Raw genomic sequence first — 12,938 nt, 5'->3', positions numbered from 1 at the left:
ATTAAAGACACCACCACACATATCCCCCCACACACACATATATATATATATATATATATATATATATAAATCGGACCAATATGTTTGTCTAATATTGACCATTTGCCAAATCTTGTATTAAATGCATTATATTCACACAATTCACACACCATATAAAATTTCAACCCATTTGTCATCTCAACCTGGCAACCTATACCCCGGAAAGCTCAACCCGAAAGCGAGCAGCAAACCATGCCCAAAATGCACAGAATTTGCATGTCTAGTGTGTTTTAAGCTTTTCAAATGTTGACTACAAATGAAGACTTGAGATGCAAAAGCCTCTAAGTCCTTCTAACGTTTTTCTCAGTATAGGTTTCTCAGCTCCTATGTATAGGTGTGTGTACCAGTATTTCTGAATGGGCTGAGGCTGGGATTTAGTGAGCTTGAGGTTAAAGTATTTGATGAGCCTATACTATTATTATTTAACACTCAATGTTATTATCTCATTTTTGACAGAGATGCTTTTGTATCGGAGGTCTTCTTATACAGTATCTCACGAAAGTGAGTACACACCTCACATTTCAGCAAACATTTTAGTATATCTCCTCAAGGGACAATACTAAAGAAATGAAACTTGGATATATTTTAGAGTAGTCAATGTGCTGCTTGTATAGCAGTATACTGTATATTTACTGTCCTCTCAAAATAACTCAACATACAGCCATTATTGTCAAAATAGCTGGCAACAAAACTGAGTACACCCTAAGTCAGGGGGGGGGGGGACGTTGATCCTGGAGGGCCACTGTCCTGCAGAGTTTAGCTCCAACCCTGAAAAAAACATTCAGCTGCCTGTAATGACTTGTTCACACTACATGATTTTAAAACGTCGGGCTGGACTATGCGGTTCACACTACATGACTTGCTCTCTGTGAAATCAGGAGTGTTCAAGTTGTTGAGCTGTTCACACCACACGACACAACGTGATTGATCCACAACAGGAGGTAACGCACTACACGAGCTGACGACAACTCTGTCACCCAACGATTCTATCTTGTCTACAAACCACATTTTGTCACGAAAAATCACGCGATAAGACGAATCGGAAATGACGGAAAACAGCACGCGCGCCAATACCCAGCGAAGAAGAGAATAACACAACACGCGAATATGGACGTCAGACAGAAACTAGTGCTTCAAACTGTTTGCGCGATGATTTGCTCAAAAAAAGAAAAAAATAAGATTTACCCGTTGACCTCAACCCATGCCTTGCCTGGAGATTGGCTGGAGCTCATGACATCAATGAGGTTGAGTCGCGCGACAACTCTGGATATCAAGGATGCTAGATTTTTCTGCGAGGCATCTGCAAGCGTCTTTGATGCGTTGTTGGCTCTTTCATACTAACAGATTGGTAAGCGTTCATTATCCGCTAATCCCCCACGATTTGCATGCGATAACACCCTGACCTGTTGGCGAACTCAACGATTTGCAAATCGGGCTTAAAATCCTGTAGTGTGAACTTGGCTTAACTTTAGTAATCCTGAAGACCTTGATTAGCTTCAGGTGTGTTTGATTAGGGTTGGAGCTAAACTCTGCAGGACAGTGGATCAACGTTTCCCACCCCTGCCCTAAGTGATAATAGCAGTACGTGGTTAACCATGCAAAACCATATGTCCTATTCATAATTTTCATGTTTTTATCAGCTTGACAGGACCATAGAAATTGTGTATCTTGTTTTAGATCAGTTCAAATTTGTGCTTCGAGTACAATTCTCTCATACTGACCACTGGATGTTCAACATGGCACCTCAAGGCAAATAACTCTCGAAGGATTTGAGAATTAGAATTGTTGCTCTCCACAAAGTTGACCAAAGCTATAAGAAGATTGGTAACAGCCTGAAACTGAGTTACAGTACAGGCCAGGGTCATACAGAGGTTTGGGTCAGGTGCAGAAAACAGACGCATGAGTCCTGCCAGCATTGCTTTAGAGGTTGCAGAAGCGGAAGGTCAGCTTGTCACTGCTCAGACCATACACCGCACACTGCAACAAGTCGGTTTGCATGGCCGCCTTCCCAGAAGGAAGCCTCTTCTGAAGCTGGCTCGCAAGAAAGCCCGCAAACAGTTTGCTGAAAACAACCTGCCCATGAGCATGAATTACTGGAACCATGTCCTGTGGTCTGAATCTGATGAGATGAAGATAAACTTGTTTGGGTTAGATGGTGTCCAGAATGTGTAGGAGTACCAAGAAAATTGTGTCTTGCCAACAGTCAAGCATGGTGGTGGTAGCATCGTGGTCTGGGGCGTCATGAGTGCTGTAACTGCAATTAATTGAGGGAAATGTACTGCAACATTCTGAAGCAGAAAATGATGCCCTCCCTTCAGAAACTGGGCCGGACGGCATGATAACGACCCCAAACACACCGCCAAGATGACAACTGCCTTGCTGAGGAAGCTGAAGGTGAAGGTGATGGAGTGGCCAAGTATGTCTCCAGACCAAAACCCTATTGAGCACCTGTGGGGCGTCCTCAAGCGGAAGGTGGAGAAGCACCATGTGTTTAACATCCAGCAGCTACGTGATGTCATTATGGAGGAGCGGAGGAGGATCCCAGCAACAACCTGTACAGCTCTGGTGAACTCCAATGCCCAGCGGGATTAAGGCAGTGCTAGATAACAATGGTGCCCACATAAAATATTGACACTTTGGACACAGTTTTAGGGTGTACTCACTTTTGTTGCCAGCTATTTTGACAATAATGCCTCTGTATGTAAATATATACTACTATACAAGCAGCACATTGACTACTCTAGTATAGAAATGAACTTGGATAGATTTTATTGTCCCTTAAGAAGATATATACAAATATTTGCTGAAATGTGAGGGGTGTACTCACTTTTGTGAGATACTCCGTATATATATTAGTGCGGTCAACATTAATGGGGTTAACGCATGCTATTATTTTTTTCCAGTTTAACGTGTTAAAAATATTTAACGCAATTAACGCAGCATCCGTTTTTCTGTCATGCTTTGCATAGCGTTACATTATATGATCTTTAATTCATTCAAAATAAAATTCGTGCTGGCTTCTAATGTAGTGTCTGTGTGACACACACACGACGAACAGAAAGACACGCGCCAGTATCATGCGCACAGACAGTGCGCAATCAAGATCTCTTTCGTGCTTGAAAGAACAATAACACACATTTATGCCAAAATGTCAGTTTTGTCAAGTATCTGCTGCAAAAGAGCTGTCTTAAATTAGTTAAATGAAGTCTTAAATGAACGTAAAGAGTTGTAAGAGAATGAGAAGCGTGTGAGATGTGTAGCAGTGGCGGGTCTTAAAGTGACAGCAGCCACTCATGCTCTCTGTCATTAATGTTAATCAAAAAACAAAAGTAACAGAGAAAATTACTCATTGCTCTTGATTAAAGAACATTTGTTGCTTTCATAAGGATTAATCCATATTTAATTTATAATGTATGCAGTGCAGGCTGTTTGATAACTTTATTCAATTTTCTGGGCACAGGTAAATTTGACATTTATTATGGGTTTATGTGAGGATTGTTTTAAGTTTACTTAAAAGTTGCTGTTTTTTTAAGCTTAATAAATGTTCAAAAATGAATTACACTAATGTTGAACGGCTATAATTAATGTTTAACAGACATCATTAGCTGTATTTATGTTGTTTCTACATTAATTTGGAAATTAACTGGGAAATTATAACATTATAAAATATACTAAAAACGTATAAAAACGTTTTGTTTTTAATCATGATTAATCGCGATTAATTTTAGTTATTTTTTTTTATCTATTGACAGCAATTATATATATATATATATATATATATATATATATATATATATATATATATAGGCATTTAAGGGCATTTTACAATTTATGTAATAATGTTTGAGGTCCAATTATAAAATTTCTAATTAAATTATTCAATATTTTACAAAAATACTGACCTTTCTGAAATGGTATCTAATACGTCAACCAGACGTGTCATATTGCTGGTGAGATTTATCATCTTTATCCTTTATCACCCTGTCTATCTGTGCTCAGTTCGAATCCAGCTGATGTCATTCAATGATCTCACTTCCTGCCCTTTCCCCCCATCATTTCCCCATTCATCATCTCTGACTCTCTCAAAAAATTCTCCAAAAGAATGTCAAGAATCCAAGTGCATGATCAGATAAATGCTCCTCCTGACTAAAATGTGACATCACACTCTAGTCTAGTCAAGTTCTTTAAAGAAGTTGTTTATCCTCTACTGTTTCCACAGAAGGAGAAGTGAATTGTAGGTTTGAACTCGGGTCAACTCAGGTCACTCTAACCGCACTCAGTTCCTCACAATTGCTCCAGGAAGAAAAAAAAAATTCTCTAACACACAAACCACTGCTTAAACACTTCTAAATTTAGTTGAAATCAGACCATGTTTTAGGGAACTTGTTTTTTGTTTTGTTTTTTTAAATGTTAAAATAATTTATCCAAGTATCCAGTTGAATACGTAGAGACAACTATAAGTGTGGTATTTCCAGGTCGATTCCCCTTGGAAATGTGTAAACACTGTGACTCGGTGTCTCTATTAAAACATTACTCTGTTTATTTAAGAATCCCAACCAGTCCGACACAGCAACATTGAGTAACTGCGACAGTGGTGTGGGTTTGGATGGACTATCTGCTTGTTCAACCAATGACGGGAGATGAAGGGAGTGTTCAAGAAACCTGTTTGCAGAGAGTGTTGAATGACTGTACATTAGAGCTTGTGCAGAAATCCCTATAGAAATGGTTTATGCTAATCTGTATTATGCTAAATAACTAACTGTGGCTACAGTTTTAACTGCCTCTTTAAAACAATCCAGACTTGACGACTGACCAGACCAGAAATGTAGCACGAGAACCTGGATACTTCACCTCTAGAAAGATGAATGTGTATTTAAAATGGGTCATTTATGTAGAAGAAATGTGAAATTATTTTTGAATTTGGAGCTTTCTTGACTGAGAAAAGCCAGAATTGTATTTTTGGCTTATGTGGCTGAAAGACAACAACTCCCAGAATGCACTTGCTTCGCTGCCCTATTAGGCCACCCATACCGGTAACAGAGCGCAGAAGTTAAACAACAAGTCTAGGCTACTAGTGAGTCTCCGCGTTGAGTCTGCCTAGGATTTCGAGATCGCCCGAGATGTCCGGGATTCGGCTTTTGCGTCCTACAGTCGCCATTCATTATGTTTACTGTGGCGAGCGGGACGAGTGAGGGCCGCGGGAGAACGACGCGAGGCTGGTGGCGTTATTACCGATGAGCGACACCTGTGAGACGCACCGGTCTCGTATCTCTCACGGAGGAGCGGGAATTTTCTTAGCAATGTTAAAACGCACATCAATCGATCACTCGTTTAGCGTTCATGTAAACACTACATTCAGATTCACCAATCGGATTCAGTTCAGTTAGATTGAAACAACAGCTGCACATGTAAACAATGAATGGCGACTGCAGAAAGCAAAAGCTGAATCTTAGACATCGACGGCCGGACATACCTGTGAAAAAGAGGATGGAAACCCCTACTACTCAGCTTTCTCCACAGAACAAGAGCCTGTTAGCTTAGCTTCCAACAAAATATGGCCGACACTATGTGTACATTCTGTGAGTAAGATCACACCCTCTATGGGCGGGTTGAGAACATGCGGGACAGACCCTACTACTGATTGTAGTCTTTAGGCTCTGGCCAAAAAATCCAGCGATAACACAAAATGAAGAGTTTTGCGTCATCGGAGGATTTTTTCCAGACAAAGAATACATAAATCTCTCGTCTCAGGGGAATGTGAGGGTGGAAAGCAGGGTAATTCGAAATACAACAGGTTTTCTACTAATGCAAAACTTAATCCTAAATCCTGAAGTATCCCTTTAAACGATTACATAACTTCATTTGTGTACAATTATTTGTAAATGAGGCCCAATATCTTGGCACAAAGCAAAGTTGAATAGGGTAAATCATCTCAAGTTGAGAACGACTTCACATCTCCCTCATCTCTGTGATGAGGACTCACAACTGGAGCCATAACACTATAGATTACCTAGATCACTTTAAAGGCAAATCCCTTGGTCAGTTCTCTCTAAAACACTCGCTGAAGTCTACGAGGTGTTGAGCCGATGTGGGGCAGAGCACACTGTGAGCCTTGGGCCTCAAAGACAATTCAGATCAAGTTGCAAACTCTGTGAGCTTCTAAAAATAGCGTGGTAGGATATCACGCTCACAGCACTAGCTAATGGCCTGTGTGGCCAGTGGGCTAAAGAACAGCCAAACACTGCCAGAATACACTTCACACATTCTCTCGCACTCCGCTCACACTGACGACTACTACTGACGGTCTGTCGGGTTCTTATGACGGAGGAAAATTTGTGAAAAGACGTGTTTGATTTAAACAGACCGCTGTGCCAAAACTATCAGGAGAAAATGCAACATTATCAGCTCTGTCTGATCTGGGGTCAGCTCATAGTATCACTATCTCTCCTTCTATCACACACAGCACTAACTTAATCAGCTTGCGTCACCGAGGCCCTGGAGAACTGACAGGAAAAGAGAATTAGGGGAGTACGTGAAGGGTTTGAATGGGATGCAAATTTCTATTCAAATATAAAGATTGAGAAGTATTAAATACCACCCAATTTGATATCGATCGTAATATATGTACACTAAGAAAAAATCATCTCTGAATTAACAAGCCAACCTTGTTCATTTGACGTCATCAAGCCCCTACTTTCACAATCCAATCAATTCCCAAAAGATGTAATCAATTCAAATCCCACAGTCCACTGAGAAATGCTGATTTTAAAGGAATATTTCAACCCAAATACCAACTCATGCTGCTTGTATTCCTTTAATAGAACGCAGAAGAAAATCCCAGCAACTCTTTTCCATACAAAAAAAGTAAACAAGGGTCTTGCTTTGCCTTATTTTAATGTACGCAAGATTCAGACACAAAGCTGTCACATTCAGCAGGGATTTGGTCCAGGAGGGTCACTATCCTCCAGAGTTTACATTAGCTCCAACTTGCCTCAACACACCTGCTTAGAAGTTTCTAGTAAACCTCGTAAGACTTTGATTGGCTGGTTCAGGTGTGTTTAATTGGGGTTAAACTCTACAGGACAGTGGCCCTCCAGGAGCAGGATTGGACACTCCTGAAGAATAGACTGCCTTTGGAGAGCACTTTCCAGGAAGGAATCAAGGCCCGTGCAAATCCAAAGTTAGCCTCCCGAGATACCTTGATCTGATCGATATTTGAAGACAACATAGATGTATACTTCACCTTTGATATCCCACAATCCTGTGCTTTTCATTCTGTGACAGTTGAGCTAAAAAAAAAATAAAGATGGCGTCTAAAAGTTGCAGTTGGTGGTCAGTTTGGGTTAATGCACAATTTTGACTAACGTTTTCCGAGAAATTACTATTGTTGTAATTAGATAAGTCTCTTAGGGTGCTTTCACACCTGCCTCATTTAGTTCGGTTGAATCGCACTAGAGTTCGTTTTCCCCCTTGGTACGGTTCGTTTGGGCAGGTGTGAAGGCAGCAATCGCACTTAAAGCGGACCAAACAAGTGGACCGAGACCTGCTCGAAGAGGTGGTCTCGGTACGCTTTCAAACGAACTCTGGAGCGGTTCGTTTGTGGTGAGAACATGATCCCACCTCGAACAGACCCAACTCAGTTTCGTGAGGTACCTATGTGCACTGTCATTGCCTGATGGGGCAGCAAGACAACAAGTTTTCAGACACAGCCATAGTTTCAGAAGGTTTGGAATATAGTGGATAATACATAGACTATTTTTAAGGTGCCATGTTTGAAGGGGCTCAACTAGCCCTTTCTATTTGTTCCAAAGGTTGACTATTTTTTGGTTGAATTATTCCTTTAATAATGTTAGTGTCATGCCAAAGCCTAAAAAAACTTGTCTGTTGGTCAGAATGAATATGACTACATCATCTCTGAAAGTAGCTCTATTATAGGGTCACCGAAAAAATGAATCATGTAATTTTCTACCAGAATATCTGATAATATACTGAGGTGAACTTTGGACAGTGACCCCAAAACACATGTGGACACAACATTTTTTTTATTCCATAAAGGAATAGTTCACCCAAACATTTTAATTATCCCATTATTTACTCACCCTCAAGCCTTCATCGTTGTATATGACCTTTTTCTTTCAGCCAAACACAATTGGTGTTATTTTAAATAATATTCTGGCTCTTCTCAACTTTGTACTAGCACTGAATAGAGTCAGAGTTTTTAAAGCTTCAAAAAGCCAATCCATCCATCATAAAAGTAATCCATACGACTCCAGTGGGTTAATAAATGCCTTCTGAAACAAAGCTTTTTGTAAGAAAAATATCCATATTTTAAGCTTTATAAACTAAAATCACTGGCTTCCTGGAAACTCGTTAAGCACTACACGCTCACAAGAGAGTCGAGTTCAGGCAGAAGGGTGACCTCTGACCCGAGGTATGATGTACTAGGACGCATGGCGTAGGAGTAGCTTAAGCTTAGGTGAGAACAGACTAGGGTTGTAACGGTATACCGGTATGACGGTTTATCGCGATATTGACATGTACGATTATCATATCGTGCACATTTGCTTATCCGCGGTAAAAAAAAAAAAAAAAAAAAAAACAGAATTCACCTGCAATGCCGCATGAAATGGCCTGTTATTAATGCAATAAACCCTTTAAATTTTTATTTTAAGCTAATTTGTATTATCATTACTGTTATTATTATTAATAATAATAATTGTACATCATGCAGCTGCCACACACAAATCTAATTTAATTGCAATTACAATATTTATAATTTTATTTATTATTATGTATTGCAAAACTATGCAGCCCTTTTCTATGTCTCTATCCGTGATATTGATCCATAATAGAAGGATGATTGGATGAGGGATATGTATGGATATCTGTCTATACAGATGCACAAACAATATCAAACTATACAAATAAAATAGTACTGAATTATGTGTGTTACACACAAGTGTTACAACTAACCCCTCTCTCTGTTACAATTAACCACGCATATGGGGTAAGTTGTAACATTTGCACTTCTGTCACTTTCAGTGCAACTGTACAAAAATGGTAGGCCCTAGAAAAAAACTTTAAGTGTTCATTTGTAGCAGAGATGTGCATGTTGCTTGTGTAAAAAAAGTATTAATCTAACCTAATTATTTTTTAATTAATTGAGCCAAAAGCAAAAAGCGTTAGGTTGTGCCCCGCTCTCCCCTACAACCTGGAAAAAAAAAGTTTGGTTTAGCCTATGACTAAAATATATTACTATTGTGTATAGTTTTTTTGTCCATGTTTTAATTTATTAAACTTCTCTTGTGTATAGACAAACTAAAGTTGTTACATTTTATTTGATTGCATTCTCAAAAATACATTTTGTATTCAATCACAGAATCCAGACCAGTTATTTCAGACAACCCAGAATTTCTGAGGAAATAAATATACATTTCATAAAGACTCTATTAAGAAAAACTTTGTTACAATAAACCATGTTCAACCAAAAACAATATCTGTTTTTATTCATTTAAGGGCCATTGTAGCTGATGCTGATTATAATAATGATAGTTTAATATCGTATACCGTGAAACCGTGAAACCGTGATATTTTCTGAGACGATTATCATACCGTGAAAATCTCATACCGTTGCAACCCTAGAACAGACACCTCTCACCAAAACCACGTAACTCTCTCGTAAACGCATGTGCAATTACTTTTACTTACTGGTCCTGAAGCAATTTTTAGTGTATAAAATCAGTTCCCCTTAAGTTCACACAGGTTTCCTAGCAGAGAAACCAAAGGTGTAGTAGTCCATCACAGTGGAAGGATAGTTTACACAAAAACTGAAAATTCTAACATTCCTTACAAACCGATTTCATTTTCTTCCACGAAACATATCCTGGTCTGTCTTTATAATATAGGCTAATGAACATGAATTAAGACTAGGCCTCTCAAGAGCCAAAATGACAACAACAACAACAACAAAAAAGCAGAATAGAAGTACCATAAAAGTGGTCAATGACTTCTTAAACCATACAAAAAGTTTGTGTGACAAACAGAATAAAATGTAAGTCTTTATTCGTTTAACTGAAAATCCAAACATCTGCCCTGGCTCTCCTAGGCACGTTCATAAAAGTTCATGAATGAATCAGGCTATTCCTTTCAATGATTCTGTAGATCCAGTTCACAAAACCAGTTTGAATGATTTGTTCAAGAAATCTCACTAATGTGGTTCTTGCTTTCAGCTCAATGACTCAACGATCCAGTCACAGCGGTTAACAGCTCACTGGAGTCAGATTTCAGTCCGTTCCTCACACAAAGCTGTTGTATTCGTTTCGAAATATCATGCACAAGTCATATGGACTTTTTGAAGCTTGCCCCATTCATTGTAAGGAATAATCAGTACATTGCTCAAAATTTCCCTTTTAGTGACAAAGACAGAGTTTCACAGACAGAGTTTAGATTAAGCCAGGATTAGGCCTTAGGCTTACTTCAATTAGGACGCAGCTTTTGAAAACATACCAACATTACTGTGAGCAACTTGCGACAAAACAATGGCACTGACATATGTTAAGATATGTCAGTGGAAGTGTCTTTTTAGTTAAGAGATTCAAGAGATTTCCACGACGCATGCGCGAGAACTGAACAAGAAGTAGTAGAAAAATAACGTAGTTCTCGCGCATGCATCATGGAAATATCTTGAACTCTCGTTTTAGGCCCAGAAGGAAGAAAAGGAATAGTTGAATAAAGTCGTTATTTTTGTTTTATTGCTGCACAAAAAAGTATTCTCGTCGCTTGATAAACTTACAGTTGAGCCACTGTTGTCACATGGAATATTTAAACAACATTTTCTTCAATGACTTTCTGGCCCGTCAAGTTTCAATCCCTTAGGAGCCTATGTAGCGGTGATCCACCTCTCGAATTTAATCAAAAATATCTTCATTTGTGTTCCAAAGACATTACGGGGTTGGTACAGCATGTGGGTGAGTAATTAATGACTTAATTTTCATTTTTGGGTGAACTAATAACCCTTTAAGCGTTGTCTGTGTAACCAGACGCATGAAGTTTAGTCTCCACTAACAATGTCCAAAAAATGTGTATTTTATCATTTAAAACTTGCCAAACATAAATGATGTTATGTTTTGCTTACAAACTGTGCTTGTACTATCTTTGTTTACAGTAAATGCCTCTTGGTTTGGCTAGATTTTTGTTGTGCCATGCAAGGACATTCAGACATTTAAGTGGGGACCACTGTATGTGTGTACAACACTCGTTTTTGCACACTATAATTCAAATGGAAACTGCATGCATGCCCTGACAGTAAATCCCATGCCTGATGCTGACGGTATATCACAACAGACAACCGCTTTTCCATTGACTTCATGAATGTGATGGTGAGCAGCGGCCACATTCACCGTCACATTCTTCAAGTGCCTGCCTCTTTCTGCCAATCACTCGCGACATTGTAACAGCCTAGCTCGTTTTCCTCAACCCAGTCCTTCCAAACGACAGTCAAAACGCCCCAACTCACTCTTAAACAGCAGCTACAAGTCCTTCCTGGCTTTTCGTGTCTTTTTACGGTCACATGGAGACGGGCCCTACGTTACACAGAGCCTATCGTCAGCTCATTAGCATCCATTGCACTGAAGAGAGGCAGTTAGCAGGCGAGGCTAACTCCAGGATCCCCTACAGCTGCTGTGACTACGAGTTCAGCACACCGGAGCGATACACAACACACGCGCCGCGATACATGCAGACAACTGACAGTTTGACGGTTTGGCGCTTAGTAGCTACGCGCCGCGTTGTCACGGGCATTATACGCCGAGCGTGTGTGGGTGCTTGCGTGTGCGGGGAGCTTTCCTACCCCATTCCGCGGTGTGTCTGCGAGCGGAGGCCGATGTCAAGAGTGACGGCCAGCCGACATCACCCGAAGTGTCCGCCGCCACTGCGCAAGATCCTCCGCGGCTGTGTGAAGCGACCAATGCGATGCCCCGAAGTAAAGCCGCTGGTTAAATATATCAGATGCTTTAAAACGTTGTTTCGGTTCGGCTCCGAGCGGAAGACGAGTCCTGGGGAATACAGCAGATCATGACTCCGCTGTTGGAGACGCTGTCTGCATATTCCAGCTAGTAGTGTAGAGGTAGCAGAAGGCGCTCAGACAGACAGTCGCTCTCGCGCTCATTACTCAACTCACTGTACACACATATGAGTGACACACTCACTCACTCGCTCGCTCGCTCGCTCACTCACTCACTCACTCACCCAGAACTGTTTCAACGAGCTCCTCTCTCATATTAGATAATAATACACCAATAATAACCTAGTATATAAGAAGAATATATTTTTGTTGTATAATAATAAATAGTATCAGTCTAACATGTGTTTGTTTAAAATGTAGCCTACAAGAAAAATCTCAAGAAAAAATAATAAATAAAGAACAAGGCATTCCAAAAATATATATAATATATATTTGTATTTTATAATATATACTTAAATAATAAATAGAAAAAAAATCTCTTTATTATTTAATTATTTAGTATTAGTAATTATTTTTATACATACACTTTGCAATGAGGTTCATTAGTTAACATTAATAAATGTATTAACAACATATTTTTAACAATATTTATTAATCTTGGTTAATGTTAGTTAATACAAATACAGTTGTTCATTGTTTGTTCAGGTTAGTTCACAATGCATGAACTGATGTTAACGAATACAACCTTTGATTTTTTTTTTAATTAATATGAACTAAGATTAATAAATGATGTAGAAGTATTGTAAAGTGTTACCATACACATACATGAGCATTTATACAGTAAAGAGTTATAAAAGGGGAAAATATTTGATGTGTAAGGTGTATATGCCATATTAAACATGGTAAACTAATCATTACTGTAATATTTTTATATGAT

At 39.2% G+C, this 12,938-nt stretch overlaps 1 protein-coding gene across 4 annotated transcripts in view; it reads right to left on the bottom strand.

The window, feature by feature from the left end:
• Positions 1-12,235, bottom strand: part of bcl9l (bcl9 like) — a 57,856-nt gene extending 45,621 nt beyond the window's left edge. For all 4 annotated transcript variants that reach the window (XM_039647523.2, XM_039647526.2, XM_039647524.2 and 1 more), the window contains exon 1: positions 11,888-12,235. The gene's annotated coding sequence lies outside the window, so the exon portion shown is untranslated. The remainder of the gene's footprint in view (positions 1-11,887) is intronic.
• Between the last annotated feature and the right edge of the window lie 703 nt (positions 12,236-12,938).

The sequence above is a fragment of the Pimephales promelas genome, chromosome 10 (genome assembly GCF_988280905.1).
Source record: "Pimephales promelas chromosome 10, fPimPro1.hap1.1, whole genome shotgun sequence".
In the NCBI taxonomy this organism is placed as follows: domain Eukaryota; kingdom Metazoa; phylum Chordata; class Actinopteri; order Cypriniformes; family Leuciscidae; genus Pimephales; species Pimephales promelas.
This window is presented reverse-complemented; position numbering and strand designations above follow the sequence as displayed.